Here is a 17,402-nt window from a genome sequence, read left to right as displayed (position 1 = left end):
ATCTGGAGTGGTCCATCAACTTTTGACCTGGTAAATTGTGTAATGCTGTGCTGCTGATTCTCATAGCAAAACGTTGATTTGATGTGTGAGATTACTAGCAAATGCTAATCTTGAATTGATATAAACAGAAAATAATCTCTCACCTGCTAGCCTGCTTTCTAGCCATGCTAGCGGTGTGGCTCTATGGATGAATATGTCATTCGGTCTGAAATATGGATTGCACTGAAACATTCATGTTCTCCTCAGGAATAATTGTAACAGCGTTGCTTGACACTTAACTTATCATAGCGCCATCATCAGGTCAAAATTTTTATTTATCCAATACAGTGGGCTACCTCCGGGTCTCTAAAGTGAAGCCAATGCGGAAGCGCCTTTAACTTGCATTCTTTCTAACAGCCAGCAGGGGGCGACTCCTCTGGTTGCAAAAAGAAGTCTGATTTTATAGAAGGCTATGAGAAAATTATCCTACTTCTCACTTGATTTATTACCTCAGTAAACATTGTTAACATGAGTTTATGGTCTCAATCGCTAGTTTCAAGTCTCCTTCAATACAGCATGATGTTCATTTAGTAAATTATGGTCCCATTTAGAGTCAGTCACTCTGGAGGTTTGATACAGCCTCACAGAGCTGCTAGCATGGCTTTAAACTAACTTAACTTGTTGCCATGAATTTCTCAAAAGCATTAATGCATTGCAGGAGGTATTTTACTGTGAAGCAGCTGCAGACATGCAACATATACAGATGTGTAGGTCAAGTGAGCTCAGAATGCTAACTAGCTTGAGTTGATGTATTTAATATTTTTCAGTACTTATTTGTTGTCCAACTAAAGCAGAAAATTGTTCAATGCATACTGAACATGTAAAATGATTTTAATGCAGTCCAATAAGTAGAAAATAAGTTGAAAGTTACTTTTTATACACAGCAAATTGCCAAGCTGCCTTTACACAAGAACCAAGTAGACTCTCTCTGATTTTTCTTTTCCACCTTTGTGGCAGATCTATTCGTGACTGAGAAGAGGGAAAAGTTATACACCGTGATGTTGCTTTTCAATGTAGTCAGCCATGGGAACATGCCACAAAGGGTATAAAAATAATCAGAAATTCTGTCAGTATAAATAAATGGAGCCTCAGATGTAGAAGCCAGAGCTGGTATGTGAGGTTTTCAACAGGACAGGAACACAAACACAGCACGTCAACAGTGACAAGAAAAAAAAACAACACCCACAAAACAACCTTAGAACATTTCTGTTCGTTTGGTCGTCCTCTGCTTCTTTCTCTCTCCCCTTTGCTGTCTGTGTTTCCTTTACTGACTCTGTATGAGAAACTTGAATGTTGCTCTGTCTGAAAGGAGAAGCCTGTGGTTCAGAGGGATGTATTTGTGGGTGTGTGTGTGTGTGTGTGTGTGTGTGTGTGTGTGTGTGTGTGTGTTTGTGTTTGTGTGTGTGTGTGTTGGTCTCTCAGGGTGTGTGTGTGTTTGAGAAGTGGAAATGCACTTTGGTCCGCAAGCTTATTAATGCATGCATCTCCCTGTGACACATCCGTCTGGGGGAAAGTCCAGGTCAGATTCACACACATTATCTGTTTTTCTTTGAGGGTTAGAAAAACTTGTTTTTGCATCAGTGTCTGTTTTCCCTCTTGGTTTAGGAATCTCTGAGGTTTTAATTTGCGAAATCCACTGACCAGAAAAGCTTAATTGTTCCACAGCTGTGCTGAAATGTTTTTTTAAAAATCCTTCCTTTGCAATGAGAATGAGGCCAGTGTGAGGAAATTCCCTGGGTTTGTGCCTTTGCTGGAATAGATAGCTGGAATAGATAGCCGGATAACGTCTGCGCTATGCAATCTGACCTCAAACGACCCAGCACATTATGGTGTGTTATTCACACACGTTCACACGCACACAAAGTTGAACTGAAAACATGGTTTGAAAAAAAAAAATAGTTCCAGTTCTTCTGGACACAGAGTCCACGGAAGTGCTAGACATCGCCAGCGGACTTAAGAAAACGGTTGTGTGTGTGTGTGTGTCACTCAGTCGGCCTGCCTTTATGTGTCTGGTTATCTACAGTATGTGTGTGGGCGTGTTTGAAGGAACCAGGAGTGAATATGTGAGAAAGTATTCACAAGAATATGCGTTTAGAAGGAAAACTCTTTTTCTTTACTACTTGGGTTGTCATAGTTGTGACTATTATTCCTATCAGGTATGGTAGGAAGAAATAGTCTGCAGTCCTTGTCGTGCACTTGCTTAGTTTAAAAAAGCTGATTTGACTCCCAGTTACCCGTAGGCCTATACGTGGCCAAGACATCTGCGTTTTATGTAGCTGAGGATATCAGGTTTCTCTAATCCCATACCCAGATTATAGGAAAACCAGGTTTCTCGTTTACATGACATTTAAGAAATTCTCTTATTGGTGAAAGCCAACTGTAAACGCACTGATTGTAACCGACATTTTGGGTAAGCTCAGCTACAATCTCGCCTCCAAAATAAGCAGTTTGAATAATATGGTTTGGGGTTTGTTTGCAGCCTGTGTGATTGTCTTACCTCTCGTGTTCTTTGGCAGCTCAGTACCCCCTGGCATTATATTCATATTGGACGACTCAGTCGAGCATGAATGAAAGTGCAAAAGCAAGCATTCAGTATCAACGCAGGAAGTAGCTTTTTATGTAGCGACAATAACACCCCATTTAAACCTGGTAGTGACATGTAATCTGCATTACAATATCTGGATCTGTATTCAATATGCAAATTAGTTACTCGTCAATGAACATGACGTGCTCCAGGTCCAGGAGAGCGATGCTGCTATATAGGCTTCACTTATTTTTGTTTCAGGGTTTTGCAGTTTTCCAATATCACCGTTCTGCCTTGTGATGCATGTCTTTTACCTGGATCCCTGCTAAAACAGTCTGATATATACAATACAGTACAATATAGAGTCTGTGAGTGGTTGTGGAAATATCTGTGTTTCTTTGTGCCGCGCATACACTCACAAGAGAGAAAGAGAGCAGCAGCTTGTGCTGGGAGACAGGTGCACTCATCTTCAAGACACTTCCCTCTCTCTAATATCTACATCTGCATCTCTCTCTCTTCCTCCCGCCTCCCTCCTCCTTCCTCCTATCTCTCTCTCTCTCTCTCTCTGCAGTGTTCAGGTGGGATGGTGACGCATCGGCTCAAGCAGGCGTCTTATTAGCTGAGCACTAACAGGCAGCCTGTGTTCCCGTGGGGGCTGAATGCTGCTGAGTCATCCTGTACAAGCTGAACAGTACAAGTCTTCAGTCTTCTTCCTGACACACACACACACACACACACACACACACACACACTGGCAGCTGAAATACACTCACCTGCACATACACATGAACTTCTGATTTGCTGGACTCCACTGAGAGTTTTACTGTGTAGGTGTATCAGGTTCTGTGTGTGTGTGTGTGTGTGTGTGGGAGAGGATTTTTACATGTAACTGCTGCAGCCAACCTCCAGCTCTCTTTCTCTCCGTCACCTGTGCAGCTCATCGAAACAGCAGCACGAGACCAGAATCGTTGACAGATCGTCTCTCCACCCCATCAGTCTGCCTCTTTAGTCCACATCACCTGGTTACCCCGACAACAGTTTGAAACATGCCATACAGTAATGGATCGCTGTGGTGAAAGACCAATCACTGTTCCCATCAATCACAACCTCCTCACCCTGAGTAATTTGATGAATTGTTTGTTTTTCGTGGCAACCGCCCGTGTTTTTCTGCAGGTTATGAAATTGCATATTTCACTTGCTGCTGTTAAAGGAACAACATTGGACACTTTTTCACAAGAAAATTTGTTTTACACCTGTAAAACTGAAGCCCCAGTGAAGAAGGTTAGTGAAGCAGCGACCAGGTGGAAGTTTGAAAAGGTTTTTGTCTTTTTGTTAGTTTTTTAGCGGCTGCTTCTACTTTTAAGCCATCAGACTCTTTGTTGAAAGGAGGAAAAATATATCAAAAACTTAAAAAAAACATATTTTAATGAAATTAAAATAAGAATAACCCGAAACCTGCAGAAATTTTTCCAAATGCCGAACCTTAGCTAAGCCAGCGACCCTTTTGTTTCTGTCACACTTAAAGCCTTCCGCTCTCACACGACACATATGCAGTTTAAAATGACAACAGTGGCCTATTTATACCATGGACTGTATATAAGGAGTGGACGTACGTCACCCATTGGTTTCTGGACTGCCGTTTTGAAGCCTTGAGTCCGGCATTTTGGCCGTCGCTATCTTGGTTTTTGGTCATCGCCATGTTTTTTTTTTGCAACCAGAAGTGACACAAGAGGACGGAGCTTAGTACAACCGAAAGCTGAATAAGACATTTTCAGGCGAACAAAATGTTTCAATTTCATGAACTGAAAACACACTATGAAAGGGTTAAATTCGTAAGACGAAAACACAGACAACTCCCAGACCGGACAACGCCGTAGTAGCGACCTGTCAATCACAAGGTAGCCACGCCCTAAAGCATCCCCTGCTTTATGGTCTATTTGACTGTAAATGGGACCATAATTTACTAAATGAACATCATGCTGTATTGAAGAAGACTTGAAACTAGCGATTGAGACCATAAACTCATGTTTACAATGTTTACTGAGGTAATAAATCGAGCGAGAAGTAGGGTCATTTTCTCATAGACTTCTATACAATCACACTTCTTTTTGCAACCAGAGGAGTCGCCCCCTGCTGGCTGTTAGAGAGAATGCAAGTTTAAGGTACTTCCTCATTGGCTTCACTTTCCAGACCCGGAGGTGTGTTACTTTATACTTCTTGGCTTTGGAAGTAGCAACCATTGTGAGCCATTGACTTATTCCACATTTTCAGCTTAAGTTAGAGCAGACACATTATTTAATCTTTTTTTTTTTTTTTACAATTTTGCTCTTGTGTTTTGTGTTTTTGAAAGACTAAAAACTTGATAGTCTTTGTATTCCCCATGCACATCACGTTGGCATGTAGACTAATAGGACATAAATAACTTGACAGGCCTCCTGCGCTGAGTTGCGGTTGGACAACTGCAGTTCGGGAAGGGGTTTAGCGTATGGTCAATTGTATTATTCTGTTGGTATTTTTTTAGATGATGAGATGAGATGCAGCTGCAACTTTGCAAACTAGAGACGTTTTCAGTGGTGCTAAGGTTGGCCGCTCTGCTGAGTTTATTCTGCTACTGTATATTTCAGAGGGAGTTTATTTCTGATGTTCTCACACTTTCACGCTGTCGAATATACTGCCAATTTCCCCCTATATATACTGAGAAACAAACTTGTTTCCTCAGCTGACAGAACACTTATTTTACACTGTTAGTCTTGGGCTGTGCACATTGGGTCCAGTCCATGAACGTATATGAAAAACATCCATCAATATCCCCCTTCAACCTTATGCATGTTTTTATCCATTAATAAAATTTAATGACAGAGTGCGGAGGAGAGAAATAAAGAAAGGTTTCGCGGGGTCAAACTACCCGCTGAGTTAATGTGCGTGAGAGATAGAGGCGAAGCGAGCCGGTCAGAGGGAAGAAAGAACGGAAAGAGCGAGTGAGAGTAACAGTAAACAGTCCAATGATCGATGAACACCTGACGTGACTCAGCTCTCGGTTGCCGGCCAGCATTTCCATGACTGCGCGACGAAGACAAACGACCCGGCAATGAAGGAAAATGAGGATTTTATCACCCATTTCCCTCTCACACTGTTGCTGGCCCACGCTCCCCAGATTGCTTGTGTGTGTGTGCTGGGAAGTTAACCAAATGTGTGTGCCGCGTTTCCTGACAGCCTGGCTTATGGTCGTACGCTGGCCCAAGGGTGCAGTTTAGAGAAATCACTCACTCAGTTGGAGACTTGTGGAGAAATGCCCAAGGTCTGGAACATCTATACGTTACCTGGGATCCTGTGTGCGTATGTGTGTGTATGCAAGGGAGTGTGTTTAAAAGGACATTTATCTCATCCTCAGATATAATTACACTGCCCCGGGGTAGAGGGGAGTTATCCAGCTCTCCTTCCTCTCCCTCTCAAACCCCTCTATCCCTCTCCTTCACCCTCCCTCTTTCTCTCTCTCACCTTCTCTTTCTTATCCGAGCTGAGAAAGCCGATCCGGCTCCGCCATCTTCGGAACTCATTATGGGATTAACTCATTCCCAGAGTGTGGATCTCTTCCCTCGGAGCCCGTGAAGGGGGCTCCCCCGTTCTTCGCTTCCCCAGACACGGCTCACTCTAGCCGGGGTAATCAACCGGCAGCACTCCTTTCCTCACAGCCTGGAGCTCCACCTCGGGGGAAATCACTTCTCGCTTCTCCTCGCTTCATCCAAAATATTAATCCCCTCCGAAATCTACTCAAAAAAAATAGAATGAATTATATAAAAATTCATCTGGATCCAGGAGAAGGGTTATTACAGCGGAAGGAGGGTTATGAAACATTTTTGTTTTAATCTTCACCGTGTGTAAAGTAATAGCCGACGAGCGAGCGAGCGCTTTTGTAATGATAATACCGGCGTTTCCGCAGACCTGACAGGAATGCGCAGCCTGGGGGGGAAGAAGTGTAATATCATCACTTCCTGTTTGTGAATCCCACGCCCCCATGGGCTGTTGGGTAATGACACCTGCCAACACGCCAACCACTCTCACTTACTCCGAGGGCAAGATTAACAGTTGAAAGCGAACCAGTTTGTTCTGAAGGGAGAGGTTGATTGAACAGGCTTTGGAGGGCTTGTAATGCTCCTCACCTCGACTCACCTGCGGTTTATCACACAACAAATACACATGCAAGTGCTTTCAGGCCCTCAGACGCAGTATGTGCTGTACAATGATAAATGTCACATCTTAAACCGGCTGAAGCTCTTTATGATTAGCCTCAAATAAAGGAGGGGAAAAGGCTGTAAAAGTTATGAATTTGTTGTGTCCATTGATGGGATAGTTCAAGGATTTCTCAGGCCACCAGGCACCGTTTTATGAGCGTATAGAGAAATTACATTCATAGACCCTTTTCTATTCTCTACTGTCTTCACAACTGTGCAGTTGTCTTCAGCCCTGCTCGGGGGCATAATAACCATGTGTTGGTGCCACACACACACACACTCATGCACCCCCATACACACAGTGTCATCTTCAGAGTCACAAGTTAGTGTTTTTCTAAATCGAGCCATGTGGCAGCCTCCTGTTACAAAGAAGCCACACATATTTTGGTGCAGACTGAGCATTTATCTAGCATAATGTGATTGTGCTGACGTGCCCTCGCTCTCGGAGGCGGCAGGTCAGGGTGGGCCACATGGTTTGGGGTCGGCCCCTCCCATGGGCCCTGTTTTTACTCACAGCAGCGCTGGCCCTTGTTTGTTCACATGTCGTTTGTCAGTGGAGCCGGGCTGATCACAAGTGACGACTCCTGGTTTAAGTGCTGTTGCTTCTCCTCTCTTCTTTCCTGTTTGTTTTTGTCTTTACGTCACTGACTGCACTTTATCAGAAAATCTAGATACAACTACCTTCAAGCCAGTATTAACAGGAGAATCTTTCAAATTAGTATGATATCATACAGTTTTGTTTTGAAGAAATATTGAACTTTCCTAGTGAAAATGGATGCAGTTGATTTGCTGCGTCCCCGAATTGGATCAAATGGAGGGGAGGTTAGCAGTTTGTCTTTTTTCATATGGCCACTGGGATGTGTCAAAGTCATAAATGATTCAATTCTAAACATCAATTCTGTTATTTTGTTAATTACATGTTTACTAGACGTTAAGTAAAAGCAGTATTAGTGTATATTTTTTGGGCACTTGGGGGCATTGGAAACAAACTGTTAAGAAAATACTGACATAACTTCACCTTTTAAGTTGATATGGCAACCTAGTTAGTGAATACTTGTTTTAGGCCTAGTCCACACGTATACAGGTATTTTTGTAAAGAGCGTTTTTCCACCTTCCACCTAAAAAATAAATCTCTGTCCAGACAAAAACATGACAACACAACTGAAGCGCTGTCAAGGCCAGTGGGCAGGTTGGGTCACACACCGGCGACAAGGTCGGTGTTACCGCCAGCTGCTGTCTGCCATCCGTTGCTCCTAAAGTAGTGTTATTATGGTAAGGTAGGGGTCTGAGCGAGGCGTACAGCGTTACCACGGTTTTGTACTCGGCGGCTCATGTTACCGCAGTCTTGGAAAGGGATGAGTGAGCGGACAGGTACTCAGTTGGTTGCAATCTGCACCCACACCACTGGATGCCGCCAAATCACACACATCACACACACTGTACCCACCCATCCACTCCAATGCAGTTTAGGAGACCAGGCTGTATAGCAACCAGCTTCTGACACATGCCGCCAACCACATGGCCTTTATCTGCCCTCTGTCCACCGCACTCTTTGCACATTATGCTCACTGCACACAGACACGTAGACATCCTTGGGGCCTTTGAGATTTAGCCCATTTAAACCAATGTGTGTATATAGCCCATCTTTAATTTTCCTTCTCCCTCAGGCTCAATTTTTCATCCCTTCCATCCACATATAAGAGTTTGTGTTCCTCCCTTTCCACCTTCCTGTATCTGACCCTTTACTACCTTCCTCTGCATCCCTCGTCCCTCCTTCATCTCTCACCATCCCTCCCATCTCTTTGCTTTCTTTCCTACACCGTTACCCCCTCTCTCTCCACCCGCCCCCTGCCTCCTACAGGGAGCCTGCAAGCCCGTCTTCAGAGTTATGGCTCATTCTGGCCGAGTGTTACGACTCTTTTAACCACAAATGTCTCATGAGTGACAGCCTGTGAGAGGAGAAAATGCTCGTCAGATTGCTGTTTAAGATTGGCCAGGGGAGACAGAGGAGCCAATCTGTGCTGGCTGAGAGTTTAAATATTCCACCTAGATTTAGCAGCTGCGAGACGAGGAAGCAACTTCAGTAGCAGTTTCCCCCACAGCGGAGATAGCTGTGGTGGGGAGCAGAGAGAGGTTGTTGGTTCAACTCCCTGTTGACAGAAGAGTAGGAATATGTTGCTCTTAAGGGAGACATATGAGGCGTCTCCTGCACCTGTGCATTGCTGTTGTTTACGGTATCTAGACCCACACATCACCAGATCTCTCCATCTTTCTTTCTCTCTGTGTCACTCTATCATACTCCTCTCCTCCTCCTCCTCCTTCCCATCCCCCTCCGCTGCTCTCTGCTCGCCGCTGTGGTGGGTTCAGTTCTTGACAAGGCCCCACATCCTGCTAGTTGCTAAATGAATAATACATGCATGTTCTAGCAGCGCTGTTAGACAGAGAGAGAGAGAGAGAGAAAAAAAAGAGAGAGCGCATGAGAGATGTTGTGTTTGTTGGTGTGTGTGTCTTGAAGCCCCTTATGGAAAGGCCAAAGCTGTCACAGAACTTTAGATCCAGTCTATATACAGCGTGTACAAGAGGAGACGTCTGCATTCGACAATCTCCTGTCAGATCCCACTCTTCTTTCTTTTTCAGCAGAGATGGGAAACCAGAGGTTGTCGGTGCAATTCCCACCGGGGTGAAAGAGAGGCCAGTGCAGCCCTTAGGAGAACGATTGAGAACATAATATCAGTCGAATTGGAAGAGCCTTTGATTTCCAACACTCACACTATGTGCGTGTTAGCAGCAATATAGCAGTCAGGTCTCACCATTTATTCCGAGCACCACTAGTTCCCTTTAACCCAGCAGAACGAGGGTTGCCCTACATTTTATCAGCTCCTCTCGTTCGGTTTTGACGGAGATCAAAGCGGTATGCCAGCAGCCAGCGGAGCTTGCATGCATTATCAATCATGTCTGTGGCTTTTTTGTTGTACAGGAAAAAAATATTGCCGAACACAGATCAAAAGGAAAAGGTCATCAAAGGCAAAATCATTCTCCAGATGCAGGGTAGTAGATTTACACAAATACAAAGGCAGGGGGCACAAACAAACCCAAAATCTTTCAGCTGCCTGCGCTATTGTGCAGGTCCGGTGTGTACGTGCAAAGAAATAAGCGTGAAGAAAAACATTCTGTGCAAATCTGTCCTCTGACCCCGAAATTAGACGTGTGCAACTGTATGCTTTATAGTTCAGACAGCTTGTTATTTCTCGCTCTCTCTTCTAAAGACTAGAGATTTGTGGTGTAACCGTGGCACGTTATCTCAAAGGACACATGCAGAGTGAAATGATTCACCTCTCGCTCTGAACTATTTCCACTTTTATTAGGAAAAACAGAGCAAATGAATGAGAGCAGCGGGGGTCTCTGGGCAAAGTCGAGTTAGTGGAAGCAAGTGAGCCCGGCTTGTTTTCAGACGACATCTGTAAAGTGAGGTTTTTTTGGGGGTGTTTGGAGACGGTGTTAAACCAGGTATGAAGTGCATGCTCAGCAGTTTCCAGCGCTCCAGGTACAATAGAGGTTGTGGCACCTGAGACGGCAGGTTGCTGATTGATGCGCCATGACTTTATGCTTCTCACACCGACAGGCAGCTCAGGAATCTGTCTAACCAGCTCTGCACCAGACGCGCATAAATATGCACAGACGCTTTGTTTCTGGGGAGAGTATCTGTGAGGGCAGCCGTACTGTTGGCAGCGCCTTTAACCTTGATACACGCTGCACATAATGAGCCAGATGTATGACTGCTGTTTGTCTCTCTAATTTTCTCGCAGCCACCACCACCAACATTCACACACACCATACTGTAACACGTCATGCTGACGCCATTGAGGGTTCATTCCAACCAGTTTGAGAGCCGAGGTAACAGGAAGCAAATGTTCTTCTCCCATAATGCACCTGGTAAATATTCTGGCAATTTTCTGTCTGCATCATGTATGATGCAGACAGAACCAATGGATATAAGTATAGTTACGGCTGCTTACTCCACGACCAGTGGGACAACTGAAAAGTAAAGCCAATGCTTGAGTGCCTTAAACTTGCATTCTTTCTAATAGCCAGCAGGGGGCGACTCCTCTGGTTGCAAAAAGAAGTCTGATTGTATAGAAGTCTATGAGAAAATGACCCTACTTCTCACTTGATTTATTACCTCAGTAAACATTGTAAACATGAGTTTATGGTCTCAATCGCTAGTTTCAAGTCTTCTTCAATACAGCATGATGTTCATTTAGTAAATTATGGTCCCATTTAGAGTCAAATAGACCATAAAGCAGGGGATGCTTTAGGGCGTGGCTACCTTGTGATTGACAGGTTGCTACCACGGCGTTGTCCGGTCTGGGAGTTGTCGGCATTTTTGTCTTACAGCTTTAACCTTTTCACTGTGTGTTTTCAGTTCATGAAAGTTGATTATAACATTTGTGTCACCAAAAAAAATCTTATTTAATGTTCGGTTGTACTTAGCTTCACCCTCTTGTGTCATCTCTGGTTGCAAAAATCCAAGATGGCAACGGACAAAATGGCAAACTCGAGGCTTCACAACGGCAGTCCACAAACCAGTGGTTGACGTCAGGGTGATTACGTCCACTTCTGATATACAGTCTATGTTCACAACAAACTGGGTTATGCTGTAGTAGCCATTTGAAAAGTTTTAGTTGGTGCTCGTCATTGGAAACCATAGTAACTGTCATAACTCCAAACAGACTAAGCAGCTGTTCAAGATCTAAAACTTTTCAGAACCACTTTTCAAGCTTTCAGGGGCTGAGTATTTGATCTAATGATATTTCCGTAGGCTAAATCTTTTGCTACAGATCTACTGGGAACAAAAAAAGTACCATCTCTGGCCTCTGTCTATCTCAGTGCCAGTGAATCACAGGCAAATCATCAGCCATTTGATGTAAAATATTGTGTCTGCCTTTGAAGTTATCTATGTGACATGTCAGCGATTCAGCCAGGGGGATAAACAGTCATTCAACCCCAGGATCAGCATCAGAATACAACATTTAGACAGTCCGTGGGAAAAATCAGAACACCCTTCTTCTGTTGTGAAGTTATTTTCCAAGTTGCTGTTTCCTCCAGCGATATGGCCACGCATGGTGAGAAGAAACTTTACTGTGTGTTCTGGAAACCACTCATTTACACCAATAACTGAACCCAGCGAGGTTGGGGTTTGAATGTGTGAATATTAAGTCTGTGATAAGTTGAAAGTGTGTGAATTGGCAGTTTATGAGGCTGGATAATGCTGTATTTGTGCAGGAAGGGAAAGACAAAGAAAGAAAAGATTTGGGATATAAACATCCAACGTATCCTCATCCAACGTATGATATCGTACGAAAAGTTATTCCTCATTTTTTGGTGCGTTCTCCTACGAATGTCCAGCAACACGTGTCAATTTCCGATTGTTACATGCATACAGTCTTTTCAAAATAAACTTCGGTCCTCACAGGAAACAACTTGGTTAGGTTTAGGCAAAGGTTGTGGTTTGGGTTTAAATAATTATGCAAGTGGCGTAGCGTTAAGTACGGACGTTAAGTGACAAATAAATAAACATTGACTTCTGGTTTCACACGAGATACGAACACCGGTTTACAGGGCGAAAGTCCATCGTTTTTAGACCCACTCATCCACCGTCACCTCTTCCTCCTGATGCAGCATTTGTTGCTCTTTATACTTCCTGATTCACGATTACCTGGATTACATACGAATTGATTACGTGGGATATATGAAATGAATGAATGAGAACAGCTTGAACCATCACCAAAAAAACACTGCTGCCCTAAAAGCGTTGGTATATCTCGAAACGATGATGAAACACAAACCGTTTATGTGTTTCAGACTGACTATATACATACCATGATGCAGCGGGGGCTGAGGTGTGAAGCGAGCCAAGGTCACAAAGAAATGTAAAGCTTTATTTGTATATGAACCGGACATACTTTGTTTCCATAGCAACTGTACTGACAGTTTAAAGGGACTCTGTGTGTGCATGTTTGTCATAGTGGCTGCCATGGTACATTTCTCTCTATGTAAAGTAAGAACACACCAAACACTTAAAGGGTCAGTTTACCCAAATCACAAACAAACTTATTTTTCTACTTGACTGTGGTGGAAAAGTTGTTGTTGAATGATGTCACCTTTTTAATGATTAAAGTATCACAAAAAGTCAAAAACTTTCCAAAAACAATATTTAGGATAATTCATAAACCTCACAGTTGACAGTCTTCAGGTTTATAAACAATTCCTCATAACGAAATAGCTGAAAGTATCCACATAAATAGATACCACATAGATACCAAAATGTTAATTGTGATTTGGATGAACTGATGAACTTTTATTGTTGAATTATTTAGACTGATCATTTTGCCATTAAACTAAACAAATCAGTTGAGCATGATTTGACTTTTTAAAAAAAGACACACTGACACAAGCATCATTTAAGATGTACTGCAATCAAATTATTACTAAAGATACTCCCTCCTCATTCCTGGGACGTCAAATACCGACGCTCTGTCACAGCGGTCGGCGTTCAATACTGCCGCACAAGGAGGCACCCTTTAGCACCCTTTAGCACCCTTTAGCACCGTGCTTTCAATTAACTACAATATATACCCCTCCGTGGCAACCGTAAACGCTCAGAGAAAGTGCTGCTGTTCTTAAGTTGCACGTTTCACGTTACAATCAGCTGTTCGTTTGTGTCCTGCGTTCACAACGTCAAGTCACATTTTCACTGACAAACGTAGTCATTTTAAGCCCAAATATGTTTTTTTTTTCCTAAACCTAACTACGTAGTTTTATTGTCTAAACCTAAGCATGTGTTTTTGTTTAATTCACAACGTTAAGCACATGTTTACTGCAACTCTAAAGTGACGCTGAGGGGTCTGACAAAGTATGTGTTGAGTTGGGATGAGAACGTGTTGGCTATGACTCTAAATATGGGTTTAAAAGTATCAGAAGATATTCGGTGCAGAGACAGGAAGACAGAGAAACTCTCCTGATTAACCAGAGGGCAGACAAGCTTAAAGCTGAGAGCAGATGCTACGACACAACCTAGCACGCCTCAGCTGGCACAGCAGCTCAGCACCTACACAAGTAGCATGACACAGTGGCACGTGAAGGCATCCTGCCGCATGACAACCCTTCTGCCATTAAATATGCTCCAGCACAAAAGGAGGAGAGTGGATGTGTTCTCTTCTGCATCTGTCTGATTGCATCTACGCTGTTGTTTGATTCTCGTTCTCACACACACACACACACACACACAAACCCGCAGTCTCTAATTTACCTTCCCCATCCCAAGTGCCTCTTAATCGCTTGTTCTCTCTCCTCTCTTTCGATCTCCCTCCCTCTCCCTTTCTTCCTCGCCTCCTCCTTTGCCTGAGAATCCATTGAGGATTCACAACAATAGAGTTGTAGACTGGATTAAGCAATACAATGTCTGATGGAGGGGGGTGCGGGGGGAGAAATCAATGGGCAGATGTGATTTCCTAAGCCGCTAAACATCCTCTGACACGTCGACCAATTAGCTGTGTCAAATGGGGATATCTTTACTACGTGTACAAGGTCATTAGATAAGTACGTCCGTAGCACTGGATATTCCTGCACATGTATTTGAATGTGTGTGTGTGTGTGTGTGTGTGTGTGTGTGTGTGTGTGCTAAAACAAAGGGAGGTATGAGATGGAAACATTTAACCATAGAGCTCAGCGTAGTTCCTTCGTCTTGATTACCTGTCTGCATTGCTTAATAACATTTGGGATTGCACAATTTGCAGCTTGTCACACTCATTGCAGTTGCATTCAGTTTAGAGAAATGAATCGAAAAGCAATTTTGCCGTCATTTTCTGTTTCACACGGTGACTAAATGCAGTTAGCGAAAGCTCTATTGCTTTGTACGTACACCTTTCAATACACCCGCTGCTTTTCATTCCTCCTCTGTCTGCTGTCACAGAACACCTACTGAAGAAAATTGAATGACAGAATATTTTTTATTTTCTTAGCTGCACTGAAAAACATCTTACAAGAAGCAAACAATAGCTCAACTGTGCTCTGTCCTGGTGTTCTTGTTAGGAGAGGATGCTTCTTCCGCTTGTACTCGTTGCTGATATGTTTATCTTGGTAAAGGCATCTCACTAAATGAATAGAAAATCTCCATTCTATCAGTACACCATTTAAATAATGGTGATACATTGTTTATGATCAGTTTCCATGCGAGCCAGCTTACGTATTGCTCACCTTACACTCTAAAGCTCTTTAATGCTGCTGGTTTAGGTCAGTTAATCAGATTGGATGTCTTAAAGAGGACCTATCATGCTTATTTTTAGATTCATACTTGCATTTTTGGGTTTCTACTAGAACATCCATCCATTATCTGTAACTGCTTATCCCATTTGGGGTCTCGGCAGGGCTGGAGCCGATCCCAGCTGACATTTGGCGAAGGCGGGGTACACCCAGACAACCATTCAAGCTCACATTCACACCTACGGGCAATTTAGATTCAACAATTAACCTAAGCTGCATGTCTTTGGACTGTGGGAGGAAGCCGGAGAACCTGGAGAAAACCCACGCTAACACGGGGAGAACATGCAAACTCCACACTGAACGGCCCCAAGCCGGATTCGAACCGTGAGCCTCTTGCTTTAGCGCTAACCACTGCATCACCGTGCAGCCTCTAATAGAACATGTTTACATGCTTTAATGTTTTACATTTTTGAAATACTAGAGCTTTCAGAATTTGCCAAAATTTACGTTTGAACATTTGTTCTAAAAAGACACATAGGTTCGAACTTTTCGAATATGTATTGTTTGATCTGTTAGGATACGGTGTCACTCTCTCTGCAGCCGAGTTCTCTGCCATCATTACAGTTGTTGTTGAATTATTCCTCGTTCAACCTGACCTAACATTACATACTACATTTAATTTTCAATTAATGAAAGTGACGTTGTGTAACTCCCGTCATGTGGTGCATTCAGTGCGAGGCAGACGTGACATCACTACGTTACAGAAGAAAAGGCGGGACTTCAAGGCGCAGTGTTTCTGTGTGGCAGAGTTACTCCCTTTGGCGTGGACTTTGGGCTTCGTAACTTAGCAGATCTTTTACAAGCAAAAAAACTATATAGCACACTAAAGGAAAGGGAAAAAGCACAAAAGCAAAATAGGTCCTCTTTAAAGTGAAGCTCCTCACATGAAACCTGGGAGCCACACCGGTAGAGAGAGAGTGGTGAGGTTTTATTATGGGTGCAGTTATTTCTGACCATTGCCCCGAGCTAAGACATGCTGAATGTGGATCAGTGCCCTTGATAAAAACGACCATGGTGACACTCGCAAAACTTTCTAAGAGTGGAAGAGAACAAGTTGAAGGATTTGTGATGTTGATTTTATCTCCGCTTAAAATTTAAATGCAATTTAATGCTGATCACATTACTTGGGTAAAGTACATTTAACACTTAAATATTTACAGTCAGTTCTTCTTCTCTGAAGGCAAAATGGTAGTGGTGAGAAGAGGGGCCTTTTAGTATACCAGATATAGTATGATAAGGAAATGGCTGTTTGTCAGAAACTACAAGGAGCAGAATCAAGTATTTGGTATTTATGAACTCATAACAAGTTGAATATCATATGCCGTGTAAAATATATATATATAAATATAATATATAATTTCATATGGAAAACATTTAATAAACACGTTTTTGCGTTTTTCTACATTTTTCAAAAATCGTGACTTTGACTATTAATAAAAGGTTAATTTTCCATGTGATCTAAAAATGTCAGAGTTGTACTGTTAGATACTTGCCCAACGTATGTCCGTATCAAATATAAAGACATTTGACTAATCAGAATAAATGCATTTTTCCTTATCATACTAACTATAGTCTTTGAGCACAGAACCATTTCTCTGTTAATGATATGCTACTAAAGCAGGTATAAATATCACTGTCACTTGAGAAGTAAATATACTTATATAGTAGCAATACTGTTTCTACAGTAGCAATACTGTCTCTACATTTAAGAGTAGGCTAAAGACTTTCCTCTTTGATAACGCTTATACTTAAGCTGCTATAGGCATAGACTGCCGGGGGACTTCCTATGACACACTGTCATAAGGAACTTCCTATGACACACTGAGCTCCCCTCTCCTTATGTATATACTCATGTCCCATGTCCATGTTGTTACTAACTTCATTCCTTCCCGGGAGTCCTTGTGCCTCCTTGTCTCGCAGCTAACCGTGGAGCGGGGTCACACCTGGAGCGAGGTTATACCTGGAGCATGGGTACACTTGGAGCAGGGTTTCACCTGGATCTTGGTGGTCTCCGGTATTGTGGCTGCATCTGCTGCCGCGTCGGTGCCTGCTTGACACCAACTGCTACCATCCCTAATTAACTACGTCTGTACGAGGGACTACCAATGCTAACGAGGGATTTCCAACACCTAGTGACAATGTGGCAGCCTGGAGAATAACACTTCTCAATCACTGCCAAAGACATCAAGAGCTCCCAGCAAGCATGCTGATGCTGCAGGAACCAACGCACGGGCATCGATCGCAGGGACGTCCCACACCAATACACATGGACGTACTGAGGAGAG

The 17,402-nt window shown here is 43.1% G+C and overlaps 1 long non-coding RNA gene across 1 annotated transcript; it reads right to left on the bottom strand.

Moving 5' to 3' along the window:
* Positions 1-2,905: 2,905 nt before the first annotated feature.
* On the bottom strand, positions 2,906-12,715 carry LOC141777147 (uncharacterized). Its single transcript, XR_012595857.1, has 3 exons — positions 12,675-12,715; positions 3,467-3,582; positions 2,906-3,276 (listed from the first exon to the last, which is right to left on the bottom strand). It is a non-coding gene; the product is annotated as an uncharacterized LOC141777147 (long non-coding RNA).
* Positions 12,716-17,402: the final 4,687 nt, after the last annotated feature.

Source organism: Sebastes fasciatus, chromosome 1 (assembly GCF_043250625.1).
Source record: "Sebastes fasciatus isolate fSebFas1 chromosome 1, fSebFas1.pri, whole genome shotgun sequence".
NCBI lineage: Eukaryota > Metazoa > Chordata > Actinopteri > Perciformes > Sebastidae > Sebastes > Sebastes fasciatus.
Note: the sequence above shows the minus strand (reverse complement) of the source record. Positions and strands in the feature narration are given on the sequence as shown.